A 14223-nucleotide genomic window follows, 5' to 3' on the forward strand; every position below is an offset into this window, starting at 1 on the left:
GTCCTCAAATCCAGCCCTCTGCTGACTTTCTGGACCACACTACCAAGTTTCATTTTTGTATGCTTTTATTTTGAAGGCAAATGGATCAAATGGAAGTGATTTATCTGCCAACTCTTGCTTGTTTTGTCTGAGGTCTTATCATGTTTGAACCAAGGCAAGGCAAGGCAACAGTTTCACATCCTTGTAGTGATGGTAGATGTGACTCATATTTAAATAGTTCCCTCTCCTACTGGCTTCGTTAGTTCAGGAAGCATCGCAATGCATTTTAGCCCTGCACCTTTTTAATTTGCGAAATAGAGTTGACTAACATTTTACTTCAGATTTTTAGATAGGCAACAAACCAGTTTTCGTTTTATCAGCTGACATGTGTTGTTGTTGTTGTTGCTATGCCAAAATTAAGCTTGACCCGCTCAGTGTTCATGGTGATCCATCCACAGGCCAATTTCCACCATCTGTAGACACACACACACACACACACACACACACACACACACACACACACACACACACACACACACACACACACACACACACACACACACACACACACACACACACGTCACACACACACAATCTGAAGAAGAAAACTGGCATAGCCGAACTACTTGATATATAGTATATAATATAATAATAATATAATATATTATATAATATAGATGATGAAATACCATAAAATGTGATTCTATACATTCTACTACAGTCACACAATATGTGTTTGTTAGTCAAATCTTGTTGGGACCAGTATGTCAGTCAGATGTGGGACTTTGAAAACCCCTGTCAGCCCTTATTGGGAAAAACTCTTGTATGAATCATTGCATTGCAGATAGTAGGCTAGGCGCATGTTCCAGTAAGGTCTGCTGTGCTGAGAGGCTTGCTGTCTCACCATGAGAGTATAACTCCCAACAATCTCTTGTGGTATGAACTGCCATCTGCTGGTACAACAGGCTTACTGCAATGATCCCTCCCAGTGAAATCATTATACACACACCCAGGGATGAGGTGGAGGGCAAATCCAACTAATCGCATTTTAGCCCTGCGCCTTTTTAATTTGTGAAATAGCGTTTACACATATTTTAGCCTGACACGAGTCATTATTCACCGTATACATTATAGTAAGTAGTACTGTAGTAGCAAACTGAGTTACATGATACCTGACGCAGCATTTGCGTGTATATCCCTCATTTGTGTGTGTATCCCTTTAAGACCACGAACCACGTATGACGCGGTTCGCGGTCTTAAAGGGATACACACACAAATGCTGTATCAGGTATCAATGGGTTAAAGGAACACCCCGCTGATTTTCAACCAGCTTTGTTTCATTACAGAATCAGTAGTATATCCTAAAACAGTAAACAGTTCATTTAGTTTGACAATTTATTGAGAGTTGATTTGAGTTAAGTTGTGGACCAGTGATATCATGTGTATGAAGGACATCACTGGGTTGTAACATGATATGAGGGGAGTCATACAGAGTAAATGTTAAAACATCAATGTATTAACTAAAACTAACAGAAAATTACGAGCCACATCAACACAAACTACACTAAAATAGCCCGATATCAAACTGAATTGTCAACTTGTTACACTCATTTCCATCTTTTAGTCTGAGATTGCACTCCAAGTTATTTCTATGAGGGGATCCCCCAGGCGAACTCCACTCTCCCTAACCAATCACAATGTATAAGGGTTTATATATGTAATATATTTATTTGAGGGGGCAACGCACATCAATGAACATTACCGTTACTGTGTGTGTGTGTGTGGGGGGGGGGGGGGTGGGGTGGGGGGGGGGGGGGTGGGGTGGGGGGGGGGGTGGTATTGGCTAGCTTTACTGCCTTCGCTCTCGGGCAGTTTATTTATTATAACTACTCTACTGTAACTGAGCGCAGTCAGAGCCCTGCAGCCTCACCCCATTGTGATCATGACTGTGTTCAAACAGCCCCACTGCACTCTGGACAGAGCAGAGCGACTCACTACTCCTACAGTAACCCTACTGTACTATGCTGACAGACAGACAGACAGACACACAGACAGACAGACACACAGGCAGACAGACAGACAGACACACAGACAGACAGACAGACAGACAGGCAGACACACAGACAGACAGACAGACAGACAGACTGACTGACAGACACACAGACAGACAGACAGACAGACAGACAGACAGACAGACAGACAGACAGACTGACAGACAGACACACAGACAGACAGACAGACAGACTGACTGACTGACAGACACACAGACAGACAGACAGACAGACAGACAGACAGACAGACAGACAGACAGACTGACAGACACACAGACAGACAGACAGACAGACACACAGACAGACACACAGACAGACAGACAGACACACAGACAGACAGACACACAGACAGACAGACAGACAGATTCCTGGAATAAGTAGAGAGATTCGTCTGGTGATCACTTCCCAAACTGAGGTGGGCAAGCTGGATCTGAGTCTGTCTCACTCCAGTCTCAGTACCTATCTCAGATCACATAGGCGTAATGTTGCAGAAGTGTAACACAGCATTACTCAAGTTACTATCTCTTGACCTTTCCAAATAAACGCCTGCCATGCTTCCTCTGAGGCTGTAACAGGCAGAGCATAGAGAACTGATACAGGCAGAGCATAGAGAACTGATACAGAAAAAAACAGCCTGATAGACCTTGAAGGGCACGAATGAAATATTTGAAGAGTTAAATAAAAAAAATAGATTTCTACCTTTGGAGAGAAATATCATAATCTTAGCTTGCACCAAATACAAACTGGACAGAAAGTACCGCTAACTTCAGTTCTTGGTTGACTGAATGAGAACAGACGGGATCAACGAGCTATCTGGCCCCTCATCAAACACATTAACACAGTCAGTGTGACAACTACACCAGGTGTGCTTTCCATATTTCAGCTCACTCACATACGCTGAAATATGAAACCACACACCTGGTGTATTTGAATTGAATTGAACCACCAGCAGGCTGTTTCAGATGCCCAGCAGGCACTGTTATTCCCCATCTCAAGCATCTGAGCTTCTTCTTGTTCTTTCCTCCACTTGTAACCAATTGTGGGTTTGATAGGAGGTGGTGTTGAAAAGAGATAAATAGGAGGTGGTATTGAAAAGAGCCTCCGTTTGCCACCATGGTGAGCTGCACTTACACCCATTCTTGCCGTGTGGAGGAGGAGAGGTGAGGAGAGGAGAGGAGAGAGGAGGAGAGGAGAGGAGAGGAGAGGAGAGGAGAGGAGAGGAGAGGAGAGGAGAGGAGAGGAGAGGACAGGAGAGGAGAGGAGAGGAGAGGAGAGGAGAGGAGAGGAGAGGAGAGGAGAGGAGAGGAGAGGAGAGGAGAGGAGGGAATGTTAAAAGAACACGGGCGCGACGCAGACACAAGCAGGACACAAAGACCTACATCGCTTCCTTTGTGCTGTGATTAAAAGGAGGTTTTGTAAATGTGAGGACTTGGGCAGAAGAGGCTGGAGCCTGGCTAACACTTGGAAAGAGAGACAAAAACACTCTGGTTGCTAGTGGACTGGAGAGGGGGTGGGGGTGCATATCATGTGACTGAGCTGCTGGTGAGTTGTGGGCGGTGCTACTGTTTGCTGTCAAGTCTCTACACTGTACAAAGTTCTGATGCCAAAGATTAAAAAGAGCTCTGGGAACCTTACTCTGGGCTGAAGGGGCATTTTCTTCCTTGGCAACACAGGGCTTTTACCTGTGAACCCCACAGGTACGCTTCCATATAAACTCATTATAACCATCAGCTTAGAATTTACTTTTGGCCATGAGATATTCATATTTTCCAGTATGGTCTAAGAAGTCATGTCACTGTCATTCAGCTGTTTAGGATGGCTCACTGTCCAAAGGCTATTTCTGCCTAATTTCACTACCAGTTGTGTCCAGTAGACGGCGGTGTGTGTGTGTGTGTGTGTGTGTGTGTGTGTGTGTGTGTGTGTGTGTGTGTGTGTGTGTGTGTGTGTGTGTGTGTGTGTGTGTGTGTGTGTGTGTGTGTGTGGTCCTGTAGGTCAGTAAGTCCAGTTGATCCCATCAGCAGGGATTTACTGTCCTCACTGAGTCTAAACACACCACACTTCAAATGACTGCATGCAAACTCTCTCTCTCTCCCTCTCTCTCCCTCTCTGTGTGTGTGTGTGTGTGTGTGTGTGTGTGTGTGTGTGTGTGTGTGTGTGTGTGTGTGTGTGTGTGTGTGTGTGTGTGTGCATGTGTGTATCTCTGTTTGTGTGTGCATGTGTGTGCTTCTATGAGGCCATTTACACTTGGCGTTAACATGCATTTTCTGCAATCTGATTGCAGAAATGGTTGTCCTCTCAATCCGCATACAGTTGCTGTATCCAGATTGAGAGGACACATTGCATTTACACTTGTGTTCAATGTGTACACAATGCATCCCTGACCACCTCCGGAGGTGGTTTGGCCGATCAGATTGCAATCCTTCTTCAATGCGTTTTGGGGGTCTTTACACCTGGCATTTCAAGTGATAAAACACAATCTGATTGCAATCTGATCACAGAAAACGCATGTTAGCGCCAGGTGTAAATGGCCTCAGTGTGTATAGATATTTCTGCAATTGTCCCAACCAGTGCAGAAGACCATTTTGTATACATACCCAGACATATAGTGAAACACTCACTTTACCTTGATTGTATTGACAGAACAGCATTTATCTTAGCTTAGCCTTGTCATTATTGACACTACATCACATGCCTGTGTATGTCTACTAGATGTAGGCTATGCATTGTGTCCATGCCAGGTTGGCGTGTCCAATCAGCTGAGAGGGATTTGGTGAAGTCAGAGCGCACACACACACACACACACACACACACACACACACACACACACACACACACACACACACACACACACACACACACACACACACACACACACACACACACACACACACACACACACACACACACACACACATCCCACCTCCATTCACTAGCCTCCAGCAGATTAAATGCCTCAGATCTCTCCTGGCTAATTGGGAAGAAACACAGGAGTGAAGGCACAGCGACTCTGTAGAGAGGAATCAGGAGGAGGAGACTCGGGAAAGAAACAGGGAGGGCCCATCTTCTCAGGGTTCTCCTTTCTGAATATGTGGATGTAACCAAGTCAGTCGTGAAGGCTTAAATCCTACATGTATCGGAGTCAAATGCTTTTAAGCCAAAACACAAATGATTACCTCATTAAATGTCTCAAATCAAGAGCGGCCACTCTGTTGTAGTGTTCTCATTTTGCCAACCAAGGAGTTGAGCAGTTCCTTACTCTCCTTTGGAAAAGTACCATGTTTTGGATTCATTTTGCACCCCTTTTTCAATCATTTTCCAATCATTCAGTCATTTGAACATAGAGCTAAATAGATAGTTATAGTGTAGGATATGATCCATAATACAATGAAAATAAGCTATTTTTACAGCAACGTGTCAGATTTTGCTAGCGCTTTCCTATGTACATGTAGCCTGCTGCTGGTTGCCCCTCAGCATGATCACATGGTTTGCAAACAAGCCACTGGTCTTCTTGCCTCGGTTGCCATCTTGACGTGACGTCACCTGAAAACCGACGTCACCGCCCACATTTTATCAGCTCCCGGCCGCTCCCCCATTCCTTTTCTCCATAGATGTTTTGAAAAATCCTTATAAAGAGTTTTAAGGCTGGAGGGGGGAAAAAAACTGTGTCACGACTTCCTGTTCAAAACGCCGGCTGTTTTACCTGCTCAAACGAGTCTGACTCACCTGGTCAAACCTAAAGTTTAACTGACATTACGAGTCAGACTAGGTTTATGAGTGACAGGTTACAAGCTCTGATTGTATTTACACTTCCTGTTAGTCTCTCAAGCCACACGGTCTCTTCTGCATAAGGTGAATAGAGACGATGAATGGGGAATTCTCTGATGGAACGCGAGGAAAAGTGGGCGGTGACTCTTGAGCTCTGTAGGCACAATGACCTGTAATCCCAACATGGCTAACATCACAGGAGAGGACGAAGCCTGGCAGATGAAGGGCACCTACAGGAGGGAGGAGTCACAGACAGGAGGGAGGAGTCACAGACAGGAGGGAGGAGTCACGTACATGTTACACCCAAACACTCCCATTCACTCCCAGCTGCATGATCACAGCTAGACGGCAGGAAAGGTCTGAAAATTATGTCAAGCTGGCGTCATGATTAAGTGCGGCGTGTGATTGGTTGGAAGCAATCCGGCTGGATGGATGGGCATGATGAGAGTGGTGGGCGGGACTTGGAGGAGGGGTTAAATGGAGACTGGTGAAGTATAGGAGAGTATGGGGTCTAAATTTAGCCAATGGCTCGGGCCGGGGGGTGGAGCTAATCCTCTTTGCACTCGAATTATCTGGCCTTGGGATTAGGGAGCTTTGCCTCTATGCAACACATCTACTCTCTATGATGATGTCCCATAGCGGGCCGTACCATGTCCCCTGCTGGGGGGTGGAGGGGCCCTACCATGTCCCCTGCTGGGGGGTGGAGGGGGGTGTGGCCCCGCTGCTGTATCGGCCATAGAATTCATTCCAGGGACAATACAAGGACAGATGTATTCATGGAATTGCTGTAATAAAAAAAAGTGCCTGTCCGTTGTGGATTCAACTCTCTTACCACTCAGATACACCCATAATAAGCTGGCCTGGCCCTTCCGTCCTGCCTCACAGCGCCCTTAAAGCGGAAGGCCCAGGTTCAACCATCTACTCTGCTGAAGTGTCCTTGAGCAAGACATCGAATCCCATGCCAGCTCCCTGGTTTCTGCTCTGTGGCCGAGCCCATGGCCTCTGACCTCCCCTGTGGAAGATGCTTTTTGGAGAGTCCCACAGTGTGCAGTGTGTCTGTCCCCCTTGGTGCCAGTGGAGCCTGTTGTTTTCTAAGCCTGTTGGACTGTACCATTAGGTCATGCGGGGAGGAGCAGTAGTAGCGTTTCCTGTGGGGATGAGCCTGGGGGGGATCGTGAGGTTGGATCCTAATCCCTGGGCTGCAGCACGGCCTCAGGATAAACTGACATGTACTGTAGGCTTTGGACATCTGAAGAACGCTATTTGGATTTGAGCTTTTTTATATTGTTGTCAAGTTTGTATATAGTTTTTTTGTCCAAGAGGTTTTTTTTTTCATGTTAAGGGAATGCCAAGTCTGGTAAGTCAACTTTGATTTGAAATCTAAGCTGTGCTGTGGTATTTTAGTTTGTTCTTTTGTAAGGCAAATGTTTTCTTGATACCGTTTTAGAAACTGCGAGAAAGGCAGCGAGCAATAACTTAGAATCAGATTATTAAAAAAATATATTCAGCGTACTCTTGGGAGATACGTTATACCGTCATCGCATTTTTCAGGTTTTATCAGCGCTGACACACCATCATCATCAATATCAATATACAGAATTCTATACTTCAATCATCAAGCATTTTGGGATGAAGAAACAAAAACAAATCCACTGAGATTGATCAGAGCATATATCTCAATCTAGAAGATCCAGCCTATACGACTGTTATCATTTAGTCGACCAAGGACACGAGTTGCCTCCCTCCACCTTCCATCCTTGAAAAAGTATTTGTTTAAATTTACATTTACATTTATTTAAATGTATTGCCATCGATCTCTTGTATATCATTGTAGGTGCCACTACTTTTTTCAAACTCTTCAACTTTGAATGGAAGCTGATGTGTGAAGATGTGTAGACAGTGTAAGTCCAGTATGTGTAGTATGAATGGAGGACACACTCCTGCTATCAGTTTGGATGTCTACTAGAGAAGAGGAATCTGTACTTTCAATAGTCCAACCACATTCTGTTGTCATATTTAGTCCATCAATAAACCACCTCCAATGAAGGCCCAGGATAACAACTCTTTGCTACAAGACTGACCTTGACCAAGTCATGAGTCCAGAAAAGTAAGTTCATGCATGTGGCTGGTTACTAGACAGGTCCTCCACCAGAAAAACACATGAGGGATTCCCCTTTGACCTCCACAGGTCATCGAGGAGCTGAGATTAAACTGAACAGTGCTTTACTCTGCCCCATGACCACCAACACATACAGCACAATGTCGTTTATGCAGTCTGGTGGCCGCTTTTATTCAAAGGTCCCAAGAGTGCCGACATTTGTAGAATGGGTGGGAATCAAACCTCCAACCCTGGCAGTGTCGGTGCCTTGCTCAGTGGAACCCCTCCTTGTCTCTTATTCTGATGATGTCATATTGTCCCTGTCCAGTCCGAGTTGCATCACCCTCGGCCCATCGATCTGTTCAAATACAATTAGATCATTTCAGGGCACAAAATAAGTCTGTTTGCAGTGTTATTATATGTAAACATGAGGAAGCAACGCATTTGTCCAACTGATATCAAACAACAATATGTATTGTAGTTTGATATCAAACAACAATAATTGTAGTTTGATATCAAACAACAATATGTATTGTAGTTTGGGATCCTTTGTCAAATCAACTCTCAGGGTTCAAGGCTGAGCTTATTTTGTACAAAAACAGCAGAGGACACAGAGGTGAGAGAAACAAGACATGCAAACTGTGCAGGTGAGATGCAGCAAAACCCCCAAGGTGCTGACAAAGATATCTCACCAGTCACCTCTAAGAGAGAGAGAGAGAGAGAGAGAGAGAGAGAGAGAGAGAGAGAGAGAGAGAGAGAGAGAGAGAGAAAGAGAGAGAGAGAGAGAGAGAGAGAGAGACATCTCACCTCAAAGAGAGAGAGAGAGAGAAATCTCACCTCAAAGAGAGAGTGAGAGAGATCTCACCTCAAAGAGAGAGTGAGAGAGAGAGAGATCTCACCTCAAAGAGAGAGAGAGAGAGAGAGAGAGAGAGACAGAGAGAGAAAGAGAGAGAGAGAGAGGAGAGAGAGACAGAGAGAGAGGAGAGGCAGAGAGAGAGAGAGAGAGAGAGAGAGATCTCACCTCAAAGAGAGAGAGAGAGAGAGAGAAGATCAAGATAACAAAAATACAAAAACAGCAAAATGCATAAATAACCAGTGGAAATGAAAGGAGTTAGAATAACCCTGACGAGGCAGATAACGAGGAGAAGATCCTGGGAACATCTGGGTGGGGAAAATGAGTCAACTGTGGCTCATTAGGTAGAGCGGGTCGGCCACTAATCGCTTCGGATCATAGAGGACGGTGGTTCGATCCCGGGCTCCTCCTCATGTCGAAGTGTCCTTGGGCAAGATACTGAACCCCAGATTGATCCAGATGGCTGCTGGTAGTTTGCCACCATCGCTGTGTGAATGTATGGGTGAATGTAGGCATCAAATATTGAAAAGCACTATATAAATGCAGTCCATTTTACCCCTCCCTTAGCAAATACTGTTGCAGCGCCCTTGAGCAAGGCACTTAACTGTTCCAGTGGAGCTGCTCAGTGGCCAACAGTAGAAGATTGCGGTTGTACTGGACAGCGCGCAATGGCCAAGACTGTCTGACCACTGAGCAATTCCAGGTTGATAGCCGTTTACAGATGTGCAAGTGGTTTATATTGTTATAGTAGGCTAATTGTTTATAGCAGTTGGTTTATAGTCGACTAGGCTTAAAATGAGGCTACATGGGGTTTAAAAGTGAAAGGTTAGTAGATGGCGAGCCAAACCAAAACATACTGATCCAAATAGATGATGTGTGTGTACAGTACACGTGTTCCCCTGACTCCTCGCTTGTATGTCAAGAGAACCAAAACCTATAATGGCCCATTTCCACCGCTGGTATCAGCGCGGCCCCGCCTGCAGCTCGTCTCGCTTTTTTGTCTCATTCCACCGATCAAAAACGTGGACAGCCCGGGTTGAGTCGGGGTTGAGTCGTGCTAGTTTTGGTCCCTGCTTTGTTGAGGTTCCAGCGCTGTGAACCCGGTACCATACCAGTGACGTGAAAACACTGCAGATGAGTGATTGGTCAGGCAGAATCATGTTTACTGTATCTACTGACTGTCAATGCTGGATACCAGTTTAGTGGGGCTTACCTTCTCTTCTGTTAATGTTATTTCCATCAGTCTTTTGTGTTGCTGCCTTCGGCTCTGGTGAAATAAAATCGATCTCCTTGCTTCAGCTTTAACATGACGGTGGTTTTCAATTGTTTTGAGAGAGAAACAGTCTCCTCAGGAAGCCCTTTGTAGTTGTGTGCTGCGTCGGCTCCGCTAGGCCGGAGGCGGTGGTTTAGTGAAGCCGCGGTCTTGCCTGGTGAGAGGCCGCCGGGGTAGAGGCTTCCCGTCCCCCGCGCAGCGCATGCATGTGACTTTGAGTAACAACAAAGTGATATCCATTCTCCTGGCCGATTGTCACCATTTGCCCATGTACACTACATACACTATAAGCAGTGTTGGGCAAGTTACTTTCAAAATGTAATATACTACATATTACTAGTTACTTTCATTTGAAAGTAATACGTTATTCTACAATATTACTTTCTGTGTAAAGTAACTCGTTACTTATTACACTACTTTTGCATTACTTTTACCAAAACAACAGCAGCAGCAGAATGACAATCGCCGCCCCGGAACCATCCTGAAAAATAATTTCAACCGCCTTGTATCTTTTTTAAATATGTGCTTTGATTTAATAAAAAATAACTCCAATTTGTAACTTTAGTTACTTGACAAAGTAACTGGTATAATATTACTGAAATCCTATAAGTAATAAGTTATATTACTGAGTTACTGCTAAAAGTAATATATTACATGTAATATGTTACTTTTGTAATGAGTTACCCCCAACACTGACTATAAGAGGAGTCCACCGTATGCAATTGCAGGACCTGAGGATTATACCTGCAAGCTGTGGGTTACAATCTTCTTTATACAACTGCAGTCAGAGGCGGAGCAACACTGGACAGACTGACAGGTGTGTCAACATTACTGAAGTGAAATCAAAAGGAACTCAGAGCGACAGCACTGCTGAAGTTAGAAGACACTCTCTTCTTGCTCTCGAAAGAAGAAATCAACGTAAGTTCATCACACCTTTCTCAACAATACATCAGACTCTGAGTTACAAAGGTGAGTACAACAGATCATATTGACTGTTTAAACACAGCTGAATCCAGATGGATGTTTCCCTGTGTTCATTTTGCACTGATAGTTGTGGGAGCCAGCACTCAGAGAATCCTTTTGAGGGTTTTTATTCCTGTTGCACCACAACGTACGCGTTTCAGCGTTAGCCTTCGTCAGCGCTGACGAAGGCTAACGCTGAAACGCGTACGTTGTGGTGCAACAGGAATAAAAACCCTCAAAAGGATTCTCTGAGTGCTGGCTCCTTCTCTATTGCTTCAAGAAACTCTTGTGCCGTGCACCTAAGACTTTAAATTATCCGGTGAGTGTGCGGGCTGATAGCTCTCCAGCTATATATCTGCTTCGCACTGATAGTTGTCAAATTATGTTTTCAGTGAAGTGTAATTTAAATACACAACTCAAAATAACCTTTGATATCTAACCTTGCTATTTTTATATGAAAGAATTGTGTGCTACAGTATTTGTTATTCACACTTTTATTTTATTCTTATTTTATTCTTTTTACTCATTTTATTCATTTTGTCTTTCAACTTCTACCCATTTTTATTACTTGTTTTACTGCACCTTGTACTGCACCTTGCTCTCTGATTAGTGCATTTGTACCTGCTTTATGCTCTGTGTTTTTACCTGTAAAGCACTTTGATCGGCCTGTGTCGTTGTAAATGTGCTCTATAAATAAAGTTGACCTGACTTGACTTGATTTTCACTTTTGGTCTCAGTGTCTAGATATGGCTGCTGCCAGCAGTGTCCTGTCTGAAGAGGAGTTTCTCTGCTGCATCTGTCTGGATGTGTTCACTGATCCAGTCACCATACCATGTGGACATAACTTCTGCAAAAACTGTATCACAGAGCACTGGGAGGTTAATGTCCCGTGCCAGTGTCCTCTGTGTAATAAGCTTTTCTACACAAGACCTGAGCTGCATGTCAATACTTTCATAAATGAGATGGCTGCTCGGTTCAGAAAGTCCGCTCAGATGAAAGCCAACAGTAACCCAGACCTGAGACCAGACATGGGCCAAGAAGTTCCCTGTGACGTCTGCACTGGAACCAAACTGAAGGCCCTGAAGTCCTGCCTGGAGTGTCAGGCCTCCTACTGTGAGACTCACCTGGGAGCATCATCACATCATCAAAAGCATGAAAAGACACACGCTGATCGATCCTGTGGAGAACCTGGAAGACAGGATGTGTAAGAAACATGAGAAACCACTGAAGCTGTTCTGCAAGACTGACCAGATGTGTGTGTGTCAGGTATGCACTGAGTCAGACCACAAGTCACATGACATTGTCCCTCTGAAAGAGGAATACAAAGGAAAGATGGCTGAGCTGGGGAAGACAGGGGCTGCAATTCAGCAGAAGATCCAGGAGAGACGACTGAAGATTCAGGAGATCAAACACTCAGTGGAGCTCAGCAAGGAAGATGCAGACAGAGAGATAGCAGACAGTGTGCAGGTCTTCACCGCTCTGATGCAGTCTGTGGAGAGAGGCCAGGATGAGCTCATTGAGACGATTGAAGAGAAGCAGAAAAACAACAGAGAGGCAGGCTGAAGGCGTCATCAAAGAGCTGGAACAGGAGATATCTGAGCTGATGAAGAGAAGTGCTGCGGTGGAGCAGCTCTCACACATTGAAGACCACCTCCACCTCCTCCAAAGCTTCCCATCCCTGAACACTCCTCCACACACCAAGGACTGGACAGAGGTCAGTGTCCACTCATCATATGAGGGGACTGTGAGGAGAGCTGTGGCTCAGCTGGAGGAGACTGTGATGAGAGCTGTGGCTCAGCTGGAGGAGACTCTCAGGAAAGAGACGGAGAAGCTGCTAGAGGCTGAGCTGAAGAGGGTCCAGCAGTATGCAGTGGATGTGACTCTAGATCCTGATACAGCAAATCCCTGGCTCATCCTGTCTCATGATGGGAAACAAGTAAAATGTGGTGATGTAAAGAAGAATCTCCCAAACAACCCAGAGAGATTTGATCCCGGTGCCGATGTCTTAGGAAAGCAGAGCTTCTCTTCAGGAAGGTTTTACTACGAGGTTCAGGTTAAACAGAAGACTAGGTGGGATTTAGGAGTGGCCAGAGGGTCGATCAACAGGAAGGGAAGAATCACACTGAGACCACAGGATGGCTCCTGGACTATATGGATGAGGAATGGAGATGAGTACGCAGCTCTTGCTGAACCTCCTGTCCTCCTCTCTCTGAAGACGCAGCCTCAGAAGGTTGGGGTGTTTGTGGACTATGAGGAGGGTCTGGTCTCCTTTTATGACGTAGATGCTGCAGCTCTGATCTACTCCTTCACTGGCTGCACCTTCACTGAGAAGCTCTACCCATTCTTCAGTCCCTGTCACACTGATGGCGGTAAAAACTCTGCCCCTCTGATCATCTCTCCTGTCAATCATACAGATTAGACGAATCATTAGATTTTCTCAGATAGAATTCATTGTCAATTAAAATGACAAATTTACAAATACAGTAGCCTACACCGTCCCCCCCTCTCCAGGTAACTGTTATAGCCATTCTACTGTGTTTTTCTTTAAATAGAACAACAGATACAACACTTCACAGACTTGTCTTAATAAGCATATTTGAAGATGAATTTCTTCTTTCAATGGAGCTCTCCACTGAGAGAATTAGACTTCCTGTCTGTGAAAAAGGCCCAGTAACTACTAATGTCTCTCGTCTTTTTACCTTTCTTCTTCTTGATAAACTGGGTTAGTTTTATGGGGGGGAAATGTTAGTTAAAGTTAAAGAACCATTAAAACTCCAGATTCTGGTTGATATTATAAAATCATGTATTTTTCTTTATATCCTCTTTTTCTTTGATGTATGGTGTTACTACTTGTTGCATTGGATCAAGCACAGGGATCATAAAAACGTCATTGAATGTAATCACTATTTCAGGAGTGTGACATTTCCCAGCTTCGTTGTAACATGTCCAGGTGACGATGGCAAAGTAAAAAAGGTGATTACTGTCATAGCTGTGCCTGGGTACATACTCTATATACTGAGCATTTTAATTCTGCACAATTACTAATGAGCATTAAAACGAGATTAAAACACACTGAACAGCAAATTGAGTAAGTCGTCTGTCTACGCTTCAGGTATCGAGGGTGAACACACACACACACACACACACACACACACACACACACACACACACACACACACACACACACACGCATGCAGGGTAAGTTTACGGTTTTAAGAATGATTAAAAGGCTACATACACT

At 44.7% G+C, this 14223-nt stretch overlaps 1 pseudogene across 1 annotated transcript; it reads left to right on the forward strand.

Moving 5' to 3' along the window:
• Positions 1–10920: 10920 nt before the first annotated feature.
• LOC310771080 (E3 ubiquitin-protein ligase TRIM21-like) lies at positions 10921–13401 on the forward strand (annotated as a pseudogene). The gene is made up of 2 exons: positions 10921–10988; positions 11720–13401. The product of its transcript is annotated as an E3 ubiquitin-protein ligase TRIM21-like (transcript).
• Positions 13402–14223: the final 822 nt, after the last annotated feature.

This window comes from Poromitra crassiceps, assembly GCF_964638095.1.
Source record: "Poromitra crassiceps genome assembly, contig: HAP1_SCAFFOLD_346, whole genome shotgun sequence".
NCBI classification, from domain to species: Eukaryota; Metazoa; Chordata; class Actinopteri; order Beryciformes; family Melamphaidae; genus Poromitra; species Poromitra crassiceps.